The 17,689-nt window shown below is 40.5% G+C and overlaps 1 protein-coding gene across 17 annotated transcripts in view; it reads left to right on the top strand.

Moving 5' to 3' along the window:
- Positions 1-17,689, top strand: part of LOC144272508 (sodium channel protein type 2 subunit alpha-like) — a 90,979-nt gene that overhangs the window by 48,970 nt on the left and 24,320 nt on the right. The gene's annotated exons all lie outside the window — the stretch shown is intronic.

Below are 17,689 nucleotides of genomic sequence, written 5' to 3'. Positions count from 1 at the left end.
CCTGATCTAATTTTTTATATATGAAAAGTAAAAAAATATACGTGGGCAATTTCCAAAGATGAATACTAAGACATCATAGTATAAATAGACCAATGAGTGATTTTTAGACCCGCTGAAAAATGTTGTAAATAATCTTACTGGTGAGTCTGAGCTCAGAGAATATAGCCAGCTGATAGGGAGTATTCCATATCCCTTCTGAAGTGTCATTTATACCAGTACCTTAAAACTGTGCAGGAGTACAGACTAACCATTATACTGTATATAGCTGTAACAGTAGCTTACATGAAAAAATGATACTATTTTTACTGTAACTAAATGTTGGTTATTGTGCAAAAAGTAGACAAAGGATTTTTTTTAACCAAACCAAAAAACCCAATAAACCAACAGCTTCATCAAAATAGACATGGCTGACACCTTGGAGATTAATGGAGATAATATTCTCAGACAAAAACAGCGAGGAGTCCAGTGGCACCTTAAAGACTAACCAATTTATTTGGGCATAAGCTTTCATGGGTAAAAAAACCACTTCTTCCATGCATCTGAAGAAGTGGGTTTTTTACCCACGAAAACTTTTGTCCAAATAAATCTGTTAGTCTTTAAGGTGCCACCGGACTCCTCATTGTTTTTGTGGATACAGACTAACACGGCTACCCCTCTGATACTTGATTCTCTGACAAAGAAAACTTTGTACAGTGGAGTTATGGCTCAGAGTACATATTATAAGATAAGGGTAAGTAAATTCAAAACAAAATTTCAAGGACATAATTATTTTTAAAAATATTAGAAATCCAGAAATTTGAGCTTTAAGATGTCTACAGTCTATTACTGTAAACATCCTCAGTTTAGAATAGACCTGGTTCTTGTATGGCTTGTGGGTGGAGTGCAGAAAGTATACAATATGTGTGATGCTTCACCATTACAGTACGTTTTGTTTTTTCTATTTAGGAGGTACACGTTCATGACTGCACATTGGAGGGTAGTCTGTTATATTTTTTTGTTTTAATGATTCACATATAATAGATGGCACCTGGAACCGTACTGAACTCTGAGGAATAATGCTTTATTATGTGCCACCTTGGCCTCTCAAACTAGTCTCTTTTCTGTAGTATTCAGCCTCTTCCTATGGTTCAGACTCACCACAGCCAGAGAACCAACTGTACTTTATGGCATACTTGGTTGGCACTTTTGAATAAGAACCTAAGTAGGGTTTAGGCACAAGCCCCTATCATTAACTTCCTTCAGGAGCTGAAGGACCTCTCAGCAGGATGAACTGTCGAGAATTATCTCAGAAACAGTCTGAGATTCAAAAATGTCAAATAAAATAAAATGTGCTAAAAAACTGAGAGAAGAATCAATCTAAATGGTATCAAACACACACTTAGATCTAAGGCTTCCATACACTCACCTAGGCATGCCTAATCATTTCAGTTTAAAGAAAATGTTATGCTCACAGCATTAGCAAGCTGTGTCAATTAGTTTCTCAAGCCCTTTTTCTTTCCACTCTGCCATGCCAAAGTTATAGTCACTGGTTCTGTGACCTTGAGTCTTTCAGAGGAACTTCCTTCTTTCTCTCCCTAGAACCTCATTCCTCCTTTCCTTCATTCTCCTTATACCCTGGAGAGTCTTTGAAGTCCAGGTGCATTAGAATTCTAACCTTGAAGTAATCTTTTTCATTAGCATATTGATGATAAGTTTGATCAAGTCCAGCATCTGTGTCACTAACTTGGCCTCTAGCATGATGTCCATTCGTGTTCCAATTTTATTCCATATTGTGGGTTACCTTCTTTTCCAACTTCTGTCTCTGAGATACATTATTTCTAATGCTCCTTTGGTCTTGCATATACACGCTCAGAATTTCTCCCCTGCTGATGCTTGTCCATAAATATATAGCTTCCTCTGTATTCCAGGCTAAATTACAATCCTTCCATTGCCTGCAGAGAATCTCTGCATGCCTTTGCTTATATGTTAAATGATAGACCAGTTTCTCTCAGTCAGTCATACAGTTCCCATATTTTCAAAGAATGCCATATATTTCAACATCCAATATCAGATATGATTTACGGAAAGATGATATTCCATTATTCACAATATGCTATCTGTCTAATCAGGAATATGAAGTGTATGTCTTTATTTATGAATTACACATAGTTTTAAAGAAGGCCCGTCAGCACACCCATCTGAAGGTTAAGAATAAGCCATTGTGGTTTTTGTAGTCAACAATTATATAAAAATTTTTGGTATGGATGGACAAGGTTGCCTGAGAGTTCTTTTTTCCCCTCATTTAATATTGTTTGGGTGACATTGTATTTTTTCAAACTTTCAAATGTTTGGATTACTTTCAAGTTGAACCTTACTTCTAAATTTCCTGCTTTTTCTAATGGTTGTGTTTGATAAATACAATGATATGTGCTTTTCTCCAATCTAGCAAAGTTATTTTTCTGATAAATTCCTTAGAATTTTTTAAAAAATGTTTATTATATGCATTAGGAACTAGGGAGGCTCATAAGTTCTGTAGGGCACTTGGAGTCAGGGAATGGGATATAGTAAAGCTGCCTAGAAGTTCTGTATGGATTTTGACTTCACAGTTGACTTCTACACATCGGCTACTCCATACTCTCCAGGCTCTGTTTACTTCTTCAGGCTCCATACCTTCTTTCCATCTCCCTATCCAAGCGCTTTGTTCCGCCAGCTATTCTATAGTCCCCAAGACCTTAGTATATCAGCATGAACCAGGTTCATGATGCAGGCTTTAGATGAATCATTAAGTCTTCAGGGAGGAAAACCTGGCACTGCAAGCAAGAGTCAATACAAGGAACCTAAGAGAGAAGTGGTCAGATGACTCTGGCTGGATGCAACCTTGCTGGTGAAGGCCGCAAAATTCATCAGCACAAGTATGTGGAGCTTAAGAGATCTGCAAGCACTCTTCATTGGGGTCAGGATGGCCCTGGAAATTTGATTTCCATAGGGCTGTAGTAATCACTAGTAGCAAAAGAAATTGGAGTCCAGCTGCTTGTGCTGGTCTCTGCTCGTGGACTATTACTGGCAGTGGTTAGCTACCTAACATTCCAACATGCACATTTACAGTGTGTATCAATGGATGTTGGGTAGTTAAGGAATGGGACCATGGTAGTTAGGAATTCCATGTTTATTTTTATCTCAAGCCCCATTACTTTCCATTCCTCCCTACTGCATTAGCTCTGGGTCTCACTGTGGGAGAAGATGGCCCTATCTGTACCTCTTTTGTATGTGTAGAAATGCTGTCATCTGCCCTTTGCTGGTAGTATGTGAGAAACAATTCTGAGGCTTGATGAACAAGTTGTGAAAATTCTGTTGCCACCAGCCTAACCCATGCATATTGATGATTCTGCTACTCCCTGTCTTCTGTATACAGGAGGCTGAAGATTACACATACCTCCTGTCCCAGTGTTTAAAAATTAGACATACAATATCATCTGCTCCACTTTCTCTCTCAAGGGATTCCATTAAAACATAACTCTTTGTTGGGAGAAGGTCTGGTACCTTAGAACCAGGGATAAGGGATGAGACAGCATTTCCCTTCCCCCAAACATTGCACAGGGTTCTTAGAGTACACTTAGCACATCAGAATGCCCTCAAAAGACACCCCCTTCAACAGGACTTCATTTTACCAGGAAGGAGTTGTGGGAAGCTATGTTGGCTCAGGTACTAAAGTATTAATTTTTTTTGGTGGCATAGCCATACTTAAGGGGAGAGCACTAGAAACATTTATTTGACTGTCTGTCTCCATTGACAAGACATGAGAGAAGTGGGGTGGAGGGAGCTGAGGCAGATGCCAGGAGCAATTAATTGAGTTGGAAATTACAGCTGCTGGTAGTTGAGAGAATGGACTTCAATTTTCCTGTTTTTACACTCTGATAAATCAGAGTGCAAAAACCCTCTAGCAATCCGTTTTCTTTTTTGAAGGCTGTCTCCACAGGAAATGGGCTAGAGACTTACTTTAAGAAGAAAGAGAAAGACAGAAAGGTGTGACTAATTTGACAGTGAATAAATAACTTCCCAAATGTGCCTTTTCCTGTCTTAAAATGGTTATGTGCTCTAGAGATCTCACCAAAATCATTCAAATAAATCTCATTAGAAATTTCTAGGACAATTTGTGTTTTAGAGCAAATGTGGCAAAATCATTTGACATTCTTTAAAAAAATACCTATTATTTCTGAGTCCCATATTCCAAAAGCAACTTATCCAAATCATCTCAAATTTGGTTTAAAAAAGTTTCCCTGCCCTACATTTGCCACATATTAAATGGAAATTACATTTTTAGGATATTAGGGGAAGAGATATTAGAATGGAAACTAAATTACAATCTTAACTTTGGAGAAGCAACTGTCTCTTCATAACACAGTTTATTGATGGTGTATCAGAGTACTCAGGGCTATGCTACATGTAGTCTAAATGTTCAGTACGATCAGCAATGGACTTTGGAAAAATGAAGTTGTCTATTCTGTATTGTTCCTGTATTTTACAACTGTTTCACTTCTGTCATGATATTGCATTCATAGACGTTCCAGAGACATGTCCTATTTGACTTCAAAACAGTATCTAAGTTCCTCCAAGTCATACCACATCTCTTTTTAGAAGTCTACTAGCTCTTTATCAGTTGGTACCTTCAAAAGAGGCCTTTTGTGTGGTTAACTCTTCATAGGTTAAGTTAAACACTGTGCATAGGAGGAGATGATACTAGCTTGGCTGGTACATGACTGACTCCCACAGGCTCTTCACGTCTTCCCAAGAAAAGTCTTGAAAGCTGACATATTGGAGATATATTTGTACTTTTAAATGAATATGATCATTATTTACTCTGAAACATGTAGACAGCTATATGTTTCTCTTTTACATGTACTTGGAAATATAGCAGTTCTTTTGTCACTACCCATCTGTATCTCTGACAGACTCCCTGGTAGCATCTACTTAGAGCACCCTCAGACCTTTCCCATGTGGACCCTAAAATACCCCTATATATATTTATACATGCACACTGGGCAGCTGCACACACATTTTTGCTTGTGATTTCAGGTCTTAATTTAAAAAAAAAACTGCCTGGTTTGAAATTTTCATTTACAACAATGAAAGCAGCAAAATTTTTACAGTGCCTTAAGACATCACAAATCACCTTCTAGTAACACTGGGGAATGCGCTCCCCCCAATCCCTATTTGAACATAGAAGACCCTGAAAATAGGTGGAACTATTGGAGTGCCACTTTGTGGAGTATGGGGCTGGATGCAGGGAGCCATTTTTGGGAGAATAGCTTCACCTGCCCAGGGCAAAGGTGGTTTCGGGGAGCAGGGTGTAATATGTTATTACATGGATCTACCAGCCAAATCTTTTTCTCCCAACCATGCCACAGGATGCAGCATCCAGGAAGATTACAACAGCCTTGAATATGCAGTAGAAGTTGCTTAGTGGTTCTGGTGCTATGCTGATATGTGGTATGCCTTTTCAGCCAGCTCCTGGGCAGCACCTTGTGATAACACCAAGACTATTTATTTGGGCTTAATGTGGGGAATACGATTTAGCTCAAGGAAATTAAAAGTTAATCCATGGTGTAGAGTTAATAATTGAGCTGAACTGAGTGAAAATGAATATACCTTCAGTTTATACTTAAAGTGGAAGAAGGCAGGATTTTTTTTTAATTGACCAGGCTTATGCTTGCAGAAAAGTAGGTGCACAACAGCAAACAGATAGAACAATGGAAGTAATCCATTTCAGCACTGAAAATTCAGAGAAATTCAGATGACGTTTGCTGATGGGCCAGAAAAAGTATCTAATTTTAAACGGTAACTGGTGTCTTTTAGAAGAGGTTCAATTTAGCTTATAGACTTTAATCCTAATATAAAATATGTCTGATCAATACAATGTATGGAGTGGGTTAACCTTTGCACACATCAGAATCCTAGCTATTGTATTCTGTACCAGTTAACAAATATTGAGTGGATTAAAATGCCAGCAAGAAGACCATTACAGTAAACAATCTGGGAGATCAGAAGTCAGAGTTAATATTGGTGCATCAAAGAAGAAGAACTGAATTCTAGATATTTTTTCAGTTAGTGGAAAGCTGACTTTGCAACTGCAGATTCATGACGATCTGAAGAAAAGGCCTGAATCAATCAGAATTCCAAGATTCCTGACCACAAGTGATGCTTATTTTGAAGATTCTTCTTATTAGCAACCCTCAATTGCCAGCAAAAAGTTGCCATTATCTGGCAGTTGCCAATAAGTGGAAGTCAAGTTTGCAAGGGTGCAGCCAGGGAAGGAAGTACTGGGACATGTCTTCCCCTGGCTTCAGCCCTGTAAACCAGCCTGTGCACAGGGCAGCAGCGGGAAGGGGAGCAGCAGCCCAGATGCCAGGGCTTTCTACAGGAAGTGGAGGTACTGGGGGCTCACGGAGCTGCACAGTACCTCTCCCTGTGCTCTCTGGGGATTAGGGATCAGCATGTTCCATGGGCTTCCTTCCTTGGGTGCAGCGCCTCATCAGGGCAAAGCCTGGAGAGTGCAGAGAGAGAGAGAGAGAGACAGTGCGGCTCCCGCTTCCAGGTGGCACAGTCCTTCCCTGCTACTGTCCTTCCCACAGCCCCTTACCTCTTGTGAGGACCCTGTGCAGAGACAGGTTGTGGGGCTGCAGCCCCAGAAGGAAAACACTGGAATGTGCTGAGCACCTGCTGCAGGCAGGTTTGTGGGGCTGCAGCCAGGGAAAGCACATCCCAGCTCTTCCTGTCCTGGCTGCAGCCTTGCAAAGCTGCACCTGGGGCCTTTCTTAATAAGCATCATGCTGTTGCCAATATCCAAATCCCATTAACACTAAGGTCAATGGGACAGGAATGGTTCCCACCAAAATGTTGCTATTAACCAGAAGTTGTTAATATATGGAATACTATTTAGCAGAATTCACTGCATATATATATATGAATCATCATAAAATTGGAGGAATAAGTCTCAAGTTAATATCTGAAATCAGCAATAAATAGTTCAGGTTAGCAACATTAAAATGATTCTTTAACATCTATGCCCCCTAATCTTCAGAACAAGGACTGAAATCCTGGCCTCTCATTGACTTTGATGGGGCTAGGATTTCACCCAAGATCAGTAAATAGTAGAAAGAGAGAAGGTGTTGCCCCTTCCTACAGCTGTGAGTGACCATGAAGTTTCAGTATATCATCGTATATCATCACCCGTAATGACCTGATCAGTATGTTCACAGCTTTGCAAACCAGTAGCCTGAATTCCCCTTCCCTGCCACCTGGCCAATTCAAAGGGCCAGTTCCTTCCCAAATGGCACTACACCAGGGGCGGGCAAACTTTTTGGCCTGAGGGCCACACCGGGTTTCTGAAATTGTATGGAGGGCCAGTTAGGGAAGGCTGTGCCATCCCAAACAGTCAGGCATGGCCCAGGCCCCCTGCCCCATCCGACCCCCCCCCTGCATCTTGCCCCCTGATGGCCCCCCCCGGGACTCCTGCCCCATCCAACTTCCCCATCCCCCGGGCCTCCTGCCCCATCCCCTGACCGCCCCAGGACTCCCCGCCCCTGACTGTCCCCCACTGCCCCATCAACCCCTCCTCTCATTCCTAACTATCCCCTTGGGACCTCTGCCCCATCTAACCACCCCTTCTCCCTGTCCCCTGACTGCCCCTGGAACCCCTGCCCCTGACTGCCCCCCGCCGTCCCATCCAACTCCCCCTTTCCTTCCTGACTGCCCCCCCGGAACCCCTGCCCCAATTCAACCGCCCTGTTCCCCACCCTCTGATCACCCTGACCCCTATTCACACCCCTGCCCCCGACCACCACCCTGAACTCCCCTGCCCTCTATCCAACCCTCCCTGCTCCCTGCCCCCTACCCCGCTGCCTGGAGCACCGGTGGCTGGCAGTGCTACAGCCGCGCCGCCCAGAGCACCAGGACAGGCAGCTGCGCTGCCCGGCTGGAGCCAGCCACGGCACTATGCATCACAGAGCACCAGGTCAGGCCACAATGCTCTGGGTGAGGGGCTGTGAGCTCCTGCCGGGCAGCACAGTGAGCTGAGGCTGTGGGGGACGGGGAACAGCAGGGGAGGTGCCGGGGGCTAGCCTCCCGGGCCAGGAGCTCAGGGGCTGGGCAGCAGGGTCCCGCGGGCTGGTTGTGGCCCGTGGGCCGTAGTTTGCCCACCTCTGCACTACACCATCCAAAGTATCAGCTTCTTCAGAGTGCTTGATAGGTTGGATCTGTAATGTGTCAGCCCACTGTCTCAAATGCCACTGATGGGCCAGGTCCAACCATCCAGCTGGCCCATTCCTTCTCAAATGGATCAAGAAACTTTAGAAATATACATAAAATAATAATGTTAAAATATTTTTTTACATAATACAGTACCTCACAGTATCTAATTTGGATAGAAATTCAAGGAGAATTCACCGTTTTGTGAGGTATTTCTACATGTAAATTCTATCATTGTTAAAAGAATGGAAGCAGGAACTATACAACAGAAAACCTCAAAGTATTTTGCTTATTGTATGCATTCAGTTTAGAACGATAAAATATGGTCAATTAAATGAAGAGTAAACAATTTAAGCATAAAAATTCGAAGAATATTCTGCCAAGAGTTAAAATAATGTTTGTTAAGATTTATCTTTAAAGCTATCATATACTTTCAAAATCTGTGCTAGCCATATTGTTATGTAGTTAGCTCATTTTTGTTTCTTGATTGTGAGCCACAATTTTGCAGAACAGTTATTAGCTGCAGCTCCTATATTTTATATTCATCTGATGATACTAGATATAAACTTAGAGTAGATCCCTAGGAATGTTTGTTGAACTCTGTTGTCAGCCAATATGTATGCTCCTTTTTGCCAACTGATAAAATATTTAGTAAATATATTTTGACTGTTTTGAAGCCATGTTTATATGAGAGTTTCCAAAGAGAAGAAAAGTAGAGGTACTGTAATCTTGAACTTCACTGCCTACCATTCTTACTTCTCACAGGGGTAAAACCAAGCTGGAGCAATCAAGAATGCAGCTCTGGTGCTATTTAACCAGGTAGAGCAACGTATCACCACTTTTACACAGGTTACCTAAGCAAGTTATACATATATAGTCACTTTTCTAATGGATATTGACTGGCCTGCATGCTACTCAGCTATGTTCCTTCCCCATCCATTGCAAGATAGTAGAAACGTGCACAGCTGCTCTCTGCTGAGTCATGTGACTCACATCACAGCATGGTCAGGCAAGACTGGCAACCCCAACATACGTTTGACTCTGCTAATGACTCTTGTAGATATTTTTTATAAAGTACTTTAACAGTAACTGCATGTTTTACAGGTTTTGGTAATATGGATCAAAACATTAAAGCAATGTTTAACTTTAAAAAGAACAAAGAAAAAAGGGAGCATGCACAGTTTTTAAAAATATAAAAACAACCCTTTTTGATTCAGCCCTTATAAATATATTGTTTTAATAAACAAAGTTCTAGGTGATTTATGTAATGCTTATTGTCACATTCCTTAATGAAAATAATTGGAACATTTCGAAATCGACTTATTCACAAAAATATTTACATTTATTTATATTTTGAAATGCTTAATGCAAACTTGCTAGGTACTAAGAGTGATATTCTGTATTCATTTGGGCACCCACATATCTTGAATTTTCATAAACTGCATATGAACAGGACATATAATTTATGCCAAAAGTAATATTCAGCAGAAGCAAATAGAAAAACAAAAAGCACTTCACAGAAGAAGAGAAGAGAGAACAGAAGTGCCAGAAATAAGCCTTTACAAACATTCTCTTCCAAAAACCAAAGAAACTAAAAATCATTTGCATAATAAAATTCTTCTGTCAAATACAATTATTTTGGAATGCACATGTTATGATACCTGAGTCTGTGTTTCAAATCTGGGACTCACATTACTCCGTATAAATCAGAGTAACTTAAGCAATGAACATTTCTTTTTAAAAAGTTGCACTGTTACATTCATCCACTGTTTTTTTTAAATAAAAGGCAAATGTGCTCTCCATTGCAGCATAACTGACAGAACTCTCACTGACTGATAATAGCAAATATGACGCAAAAATTGATAAAAGTTTTATAAAAGTTTATAACATTTATAAAAGTGATGCACCTGTTTCTGCTCTAATGCCAGTGTAAATCTGGAACAACTCTAATGACTTTAACAGGATTGCTGTGGATTTACATCAGTGTAGCTCTGAGTAGAATTTGACATGATTGCAGCTTGTAAGGACTAAGGATCCAATCCTGCAACTAGACCCATAGGAACAAAATGTTGTGCCCACATGGAGCCCCACTGGCTTCAAAGGGAATCTGCACAGATAAGAATCCAACTGCAGGGTTAGTACCAAAATTTTGAGTGGACTACAGAAAAGAGAAGTCACAAGGATGCCTTCCATCCTCCAATGTAACAAGATGGCTGTGCTGGGGGGGAGCATTTGACCCATCTTGTTAAAGGTTTAGCAAGATTAACTGTGCGCTCTCCTCCCCACATACCCAGGAGGCATTGTGGCACAATATGTCTTTCAAAAGAAAAACGCCACCATTCAGGTCATGCACCTGCTCATAAGAAGATTTTGCCTCATAGGAGACATAACTGAGCCTTCAGTGTTAAAATTATGTATGGTGTATACATTTGACATCTATATTTTTAATTGACCTTAACTGGGCAATAACTAAAACCTACCTTACTGGACCTTATGTACTGATAGAAATTCACAGTACTGTGTAGCATACATACTGTTTCAGTTTCAGGGCAAATATCATAATGATATAAATCAAGATATGCTTGAGCTAATCCAAAAGACCAGAATAAAGCTCTAAGAGATGCAATTAGCAGAGTTATTTTCATAGTATACATGCAAACTTAATGATATTTGAGATTAATGGTTTGGTTCCAGGCAATTTTGAATAGGGAATTCCTTTATTTATATTATATTTTGTCAACCAAATCAGACAGCAATTTGTAACAGTCAAAACTCAAAGTTTGAAATGAATAGCTGGATTATTAAAGGCAATTTGTAATGGCTGAGTCCCTTTATTTATATTATTGTCACTTTGAATCATGAAGCACTTTGTAAAGCTTAAAATTTTAGCAGCCGGCTCCTGCTCCCATTGAAATCTAGAGCAAAATTAAATGGGGGCAAGAACGGGTCTTAAGTGAATGCATTCTGATGGAAATGGGCCAACAACATGCTGTTGGTCAAGGTTTGTTTTGATGATTTAAACTGTTGAAATTAGAAAATGCACTACTTTCAAAAGAAGAGTACGTAGGCTCACTATACATTCTAATGAATGTAGTTACTCAAATATTCTGGTTGTTACTAATGCATTACTATTTATGCCTATTTGTCACATTCTATACAATAATGTGTATAATTATATTTTTTTTCAGAACAGCACTAAACCCATAGAAGTAGTTTTTCCTTGATACTCTAGGCGTCGGGAGAGGAGGTTCTGCCCTAATTTAAGCATGTTGTTTTGCTGATTCAGGCCTTGAGAATGCTGCATCATAAACAAATAGTTTCAACTGTATCCCTGTATAGAATAAGACACCTCTCTGCAGGTACTGAGCAGTATCTACAGGGAATGGGAAATTCTAGAGGCTGATAATCCTATGCATAAAATGAAAGGACAATTTAACAAAGAATTATTTTGTAATCCATACAATATCTTGAACTTTCTTGATATTTTTATTGGTATTACTATTAGAAAAATCAGCATTAAAACCTTTTCTAAACGACAACCATTCTTTCTTAATTTTAGGGGGGTTTGTAATCTACTTCACTTGATTTTCGACACTTGTGATTGCCTGAAACATAAATGAAGAGCAGGCTAAGGAATTGCACTCTTTCTTATATTAATGAAAATAAACTACTCTTCTCTCATTTGCTGTTTAACAAATGTAACAATTGTGATGTCTGGAATAGTGGCAACAGAGTCCTGTGTTGGGCAAGAACAGTTAAAGAACTGACTTTACTTTTCATTGACAATGATTGGAAGTATTAATGATTGATAGTTGTCAGCCTTTATTCTATGACCCTTGATGTCAGTGACTAAGATCTTACTGATTTCAGTGGTGAAGGATGAGGCCATAAATGAGTTCTATTCTACCTAGTTTAAATATATCATATTATTATTCTCACCATGTACAGCTTAAATCATTTAATGAAGCAACAGCTCACAATTCCAGTGACAGGAAGAAATTTCAAAAAAATTTAGTTCTATTTAAATAATATGCAAGAGTTCTTCTATCTAAAATATTTCAAACTGATTCCCCTTTATTACTAGGTGGCCTTGGGACAAATACCAGCAAATTAATTGTGTGATTAATGTGAAATTCAGAAACGACTTTTGGCATAACTTTAGGATTAGGTCTAAGAACCTCTTTTATGAAAAGATGTACGGTGGATCAGCTCCAAGGCCTTTAGTTCCCTCACCCTTCTGGCTGACGTTATGGCAACAGTGAATGTCATTTTAATACACAAACACTCAGCCAAGGGTTCAAATGCTGACTTCACAAATGTAAATAAAAACCAAATAAAATCCCAAGGAGAGACAGGTGAGTCCAGAATGTCTCAAAGGTTATTAACTAACAATTGAAGATTGTCCAGATTTGGCCTGTAAACCTGAGACGTCCAGTGCTGCATTGGCCTCATTCTGAGATATGCAAACAGCGTCATATAAGTCTTAGCTGCCATGAGACCTAGGAAGAAAATTACTTTCTGTGTTAGACATATTTCAGAGTTTAAAACAGACTGCACTATTTTTAAAAAACTGTCCTCTGATAAAAAGATTTTTCCTACCAACAAGTCCAATATGAAGTCTATGAATATAGTTCTCTGAGTTGGGCAGAAATTCATCTTTTTGACATTCAGAAGCATCTCCAAGTCTGAAAAAAGGGTGGTTGTACAGCAGTGTGGCTTGATAGATCCTTGCAAACAGCAGCCTTCAACAGCCAATCACTCAATTATGGGCAAACAACAATACGCTGCTTTTTCATATAAGCCACTACTATAGAAAGGCACTTTGTAAACACTATTGGTGTGGTTAACAGGCCAAATGGGAGCATGATGTATTGGAAATGGCCTCCCAACACCTTAAAAGAAGGTACTTTTGATGACTGTATTGGACAGAAATATGAAAATATGCGTTCTTTCACTCAAGCATCACAAACCGGTCTAGAGCTGAAAATGAAGGGATTATGGAGGCCAGAGTTACAATACATATGGAAGTTTTAGTTATGTATTTGTTCAGATTCCTTAAATCTACATTCAGATGAAACTGTACTTTTTCTATACCAAAAAGTCTCTTGAATAAAACTCAACCTCTCAGGTTTTAGATACCTCCTCAACAGCTCCTATCAGAAGGAATTTCTGCACTTCTGAAAGTAAAATAGCCTCATGAGAAGGTTCTGTGAAAAGGGTAGGGTATAAGGAATTGAACAGGGGGCAGTTTCTCAAATTGAATGACCTAGTCCTTTTCTATAATTTCTAGCACCGATTTGTCAAGTGTATTATGAAACAACCCTCCATCTGATGAGAAAATATGCTAGCCTGTCTCCAAACAGAGGAAGGGAAGGATCCCCACTGATTGGTTCTGGATTCTCGATCCTATCAGCAAATCTGAGGCTTGGTTGTTCACCAGAGACAACAGGGAGAAAGCAGATTGTTTAGATTTAGGCTTTGATTTGAAAGACTTCTTCTTGTGTTGGCTCTGGAAAGATGTAGCCTGTTGGTGTTGTTACTGATGTCTTTGATTCAATGGGAAATAAGTCAAGGAAGACTGTGTTTCTGATAACCGAAATGAGTAGTCACAGGTCTTCTCCTGGTAAAAGAAATCAAAGTCCAAATAGCAGCTTTCAATCTTGTCTCCTTCAGCTTTTCCAGAAACTCATTTGCCTTTTCACTTAAAAGACCATCCCCACCTCAATTCTCATATCCTCAGCCAGCAACAAAGCCAAGCTTGTCTTCTCCAGGTAACTTCATGTGCCAGTGCTCTGGCAGAAGAGTTCAAGGTGTCTAAAGAAACTCCAAAAGCATGCTTTGCCACATTATGACCAACATTAGGATCACATTTGCTAATTCCTTTTGTCATCTGGCAAATCCTGCACAAACAGTGCCATCTTTTCCCATATCACCTTTCCATCCATAAGGAGGACAATTGAAAAATTCCGATGGCAGCACTCAATAAGGCCATGGACTCCAGGACTGTTAGTCTCCCGCACAACTGTGATGTGAGACCATACCTGCAGGAGGAGGATCAAACAGAAGAAGCAGGAAGAAACAATCTCTTTATTCTTCCTCTGTCATCCTCTAAACACTGATCTGGCCTTGGATCAGTGATGGATTGTACTGGAGATAGTAATGGACCCAGAGAGTGAAGAGAAATAAATGGAGAGAAAACCCTTTGTGGGGACACTGTAGGAGTCTTAGGAGAAGGTGAAGACCAGGGATTGGCAACCTTTGCCATGTGGCCCATCAGGAAATCCGCTGGTGGGCCAGGACGGTTTGTTTACCTGCGGTGTCCTCAGGTTTGGCCGATCGCAGCTCCCACTGGCCATGGTTCACCGTTCCAGGCCAATGGGGGCTGCAGTCGGCCAAACCTATGGATGCTGCAGGTAAACAAACCATCCCGGATTTCCCTGACAGGCCGCATGCCAAAGGTTGCCAATCCATGGTGTAGACAGACCAGGAGAAAGACTAATAATCTCCTCTGCTCTTCTCCTTTTTTCAGGAGAATCAACACTGAACTCAGAACTGACAAAGCCTGTCTCTTCCTCTCATTCAGATCCAAGAAGCCCTCAGAAGCCAAATGGTGTACATCAGCCAAAGTAAATGTCTTCTATGGACCTGAAGATGGAGCTGGAACTGGACAGAGGTCGAAGTTGGAGCTGAAGACCTGGATGGCACGGAATCTGGTGAAATACATAGATCCACCCGCTTGGTACTTAAAGCTGAAGCCAGAAGCGGCCTGGGTTTTGGAGCCATAACTGTAGCGGCCCTGTCAGAATCAGATAGATCTGACAAATCTGAAATGAGGGATCTGGCACTGCTAACAGTGGCTGTCTTCTTCCTTGACTTCTTCTTCGGAACCAACACAGCTGGAGCTGACAATGTGGCTCTTGGTTCTGTAGCAGGCAGTCTGCTCTTCATCATCACCTGTGCCTTTGAAGACCTGGCTGCTTGAGCAATGGGATCTGGAGCCAGACCTGACAAAGGTTCTGATTTTCTACTGCCTTTAAAGTCTTTCATCTTTCAGGAGTAAGACACAGCAACCAAGACAGGCTTCTTAGACTTCGGATCTGATGAGTGCCCAGCACTGGAGGGTTTAACCTCAAGAGCCTCCTTAAGGAGAAGCACCTGCATCTTTTCTGCCTGTCCTTGCAAGTTCTGGCCATGAAAGTCCAGCAGATGAAACATCCAGAAGGAAACTGGCCCTCTCCCAAGCATTTCAGTCATCTAATGTGGTCATCTGATGCCAGAAAAACAGCCAGGCAGAATGCACATCTCTTGAACCCCAGCTTCTTAAAAACATAAGGATGGTCATATTGGGTCAGACCAATCAATGGTCCATCTAGCCCAGTATCCTGTCTTCCAACAATGGCCAGACCAGATGCTTCAGAGGGAACGAACAGAGCAGGGAAATTTATCCAGTGATCCATCCTCTGTTGTCTAGTCCCAGATACTGGAAGTCAAAGGTACACGCAGAGCCTGGGGTTGCATCCCTGGCCATCTTGACTAATAGTCATTAATGGACCCGCCATCATTGAACTTTTCTAATTCTTTTTTAAAACCTGTTATACTTTTGAGCTTCACAACATCCCCTGGCAAAGACTTCAAAGGGTTGACTGTTCATTGTTTGAAGAAATACATCTTTATGTTTGTTTTAAACCTGCTATTAATTGAATTGGGTGATCCCTGGTTCTTGTGTTATGTGAAGTAATAATTAATACATCCTTATTCACTTTCTCCACACCTTTTTTGATTTTATAGACATCTATCATATCCCCCTTAATTGTCTCTTTTCTAAACTGAACAGTCCCAGTCTTAATCTCTCCTCATATGGAAACTGTTCCATATCCCTCATCATTTTTGTTGCCCTGTTTTGTACCTTTTCCAAAACCAATATATGTTTTTTGAGATGGCGCAATCAGAACTGCACACAGTATCCAAGGTCTTAGTGCATCATCAGTTTATATAGTGGCATTACGATATTTTCTGTTTTGTAATCTATCACTTTCCCAATGGTTCCTAATATTGTTAGTTTTTTGACTACCACTGCACGTTGAGAAGATGTTTTTGGAGAACTATCCAAGATCTCTTTCCTGAGTGGAGACAGCTAATTTAGACCTCATCATTGAGTATATAGTTGGGATTATTTTTTCCAAAGTGCATTACTTTGCATTTATTGACACCAAATTTCATCTTTTTTGTTGCCCAGTCACCCACTTTTGTGAGGTCCCTTTATAACTCTTTGCAGCGAGCTTTGGATTTAACTATCTTGAGTAATTTTGTATCATTTGCAAATTTTGCCACCTCACTGTTTATCCCCTTTTCCAGAACTCTGTGAATATATTGAACAGCACATGTTCCAGTACAGATCGTTGGATTAAATAGTAGAGTCCCCACTATTTACCTCTCTCCATTATAAAAACTGATCATTTATTCCTATCCTTTGTTTCCTATCTGTTAACCAGTTACTGATCCATGAGAGGATCTACCCTCTCACCCCATGACTGCTTACTTTGCATAGGAGCTTTTGGTGTGGTACCTTGTCAAGGGCTTTCTGAAAGTCTAAGTACACTATCTCCACTGGATCAACCTTGTCCACATGCTTGCTGATACCTTCAAAGAATTCTAACAGATTGGTGAGGAATGATTTCCTTTTATTAGGAAACAACAAGCCATGTTGACTCTTCACCAACACATGGTGTGTATCTATGTGTCTGATAATTCTGTTCTTTACTATAGTTTCAATCAGTTTGCCTGGTATTGCCAGGATTGCCTCTGGAGCCTTTTGTTTAAAAAATTCAGCATTATAGCTATCCTCTGGTCATTTGGTACAGAGGCTCACTTAAGTGATAGGTTACATAGCACAGATAGTAGTTCTGTATTTTCACATTTGAGCTCCTTCTGAACTCTTGGGTGAATACTGTCTGGTCCTGGAGACTTAGTACTGTTTAATTTATTAATTTGTTCCAAAACCTCCAATATTGACATCTCAGTCTGGGACAGTTCCTCAGATTTGTCATCAAAGAAGAATGGGAATCTCCTACACATCCTCTGCAGTTAAGACTGACATAAAGAATTCATTTAGCTTCTGCTTTTTCTTCAGTTTCACCAAGCTACTAACTGACATTAACTAACTAACTATAACTATACTAAACAATTACCAAGACACTAAGAACTGGAGAAAAAAAACAACCCAGATCCAAATGGTCTGGAGTGGTTCACTTCCATTTGACACACTGGTTGAAAGGAAGTGAGCTGATAGAAGGCATTGCCTCCCCTTTACAACATCTGGAGATGCTGAGGGCAGAGGCAAAGGGGCCGTGCAAGTGTTCTAACAGGCACTGCTTGGAGAAGGTTCTAACATCAGGCACCACCAGGCAGTGCAATACCCATAAGTGGAAATATGCAGAGCCGCTCAAAGAAGAAATTATAACATGTA

The sequence above is a fragment of the Eretmochelys imbricata genome, chromosome 11 (genome assembly GCF_965152235.1).
Source record: "Eretmochelys imbricata isolate rEreImb1 chromosome 11, rEreImb1.hap1, whole genome shotgun sequence".
Classification (NCBI taxonomy): domain Eukaryota; kingdom Metazoa; phylum Chordata; order Testudines; family Cheloniidae; genus Eretmochelys; species Eretmochelys imbricata.
The sequence above is the reverse complement of the archived record's forward strand: the minus strand, read 5'-3'. Positions and strand labels throughout refer to the sequence as shown.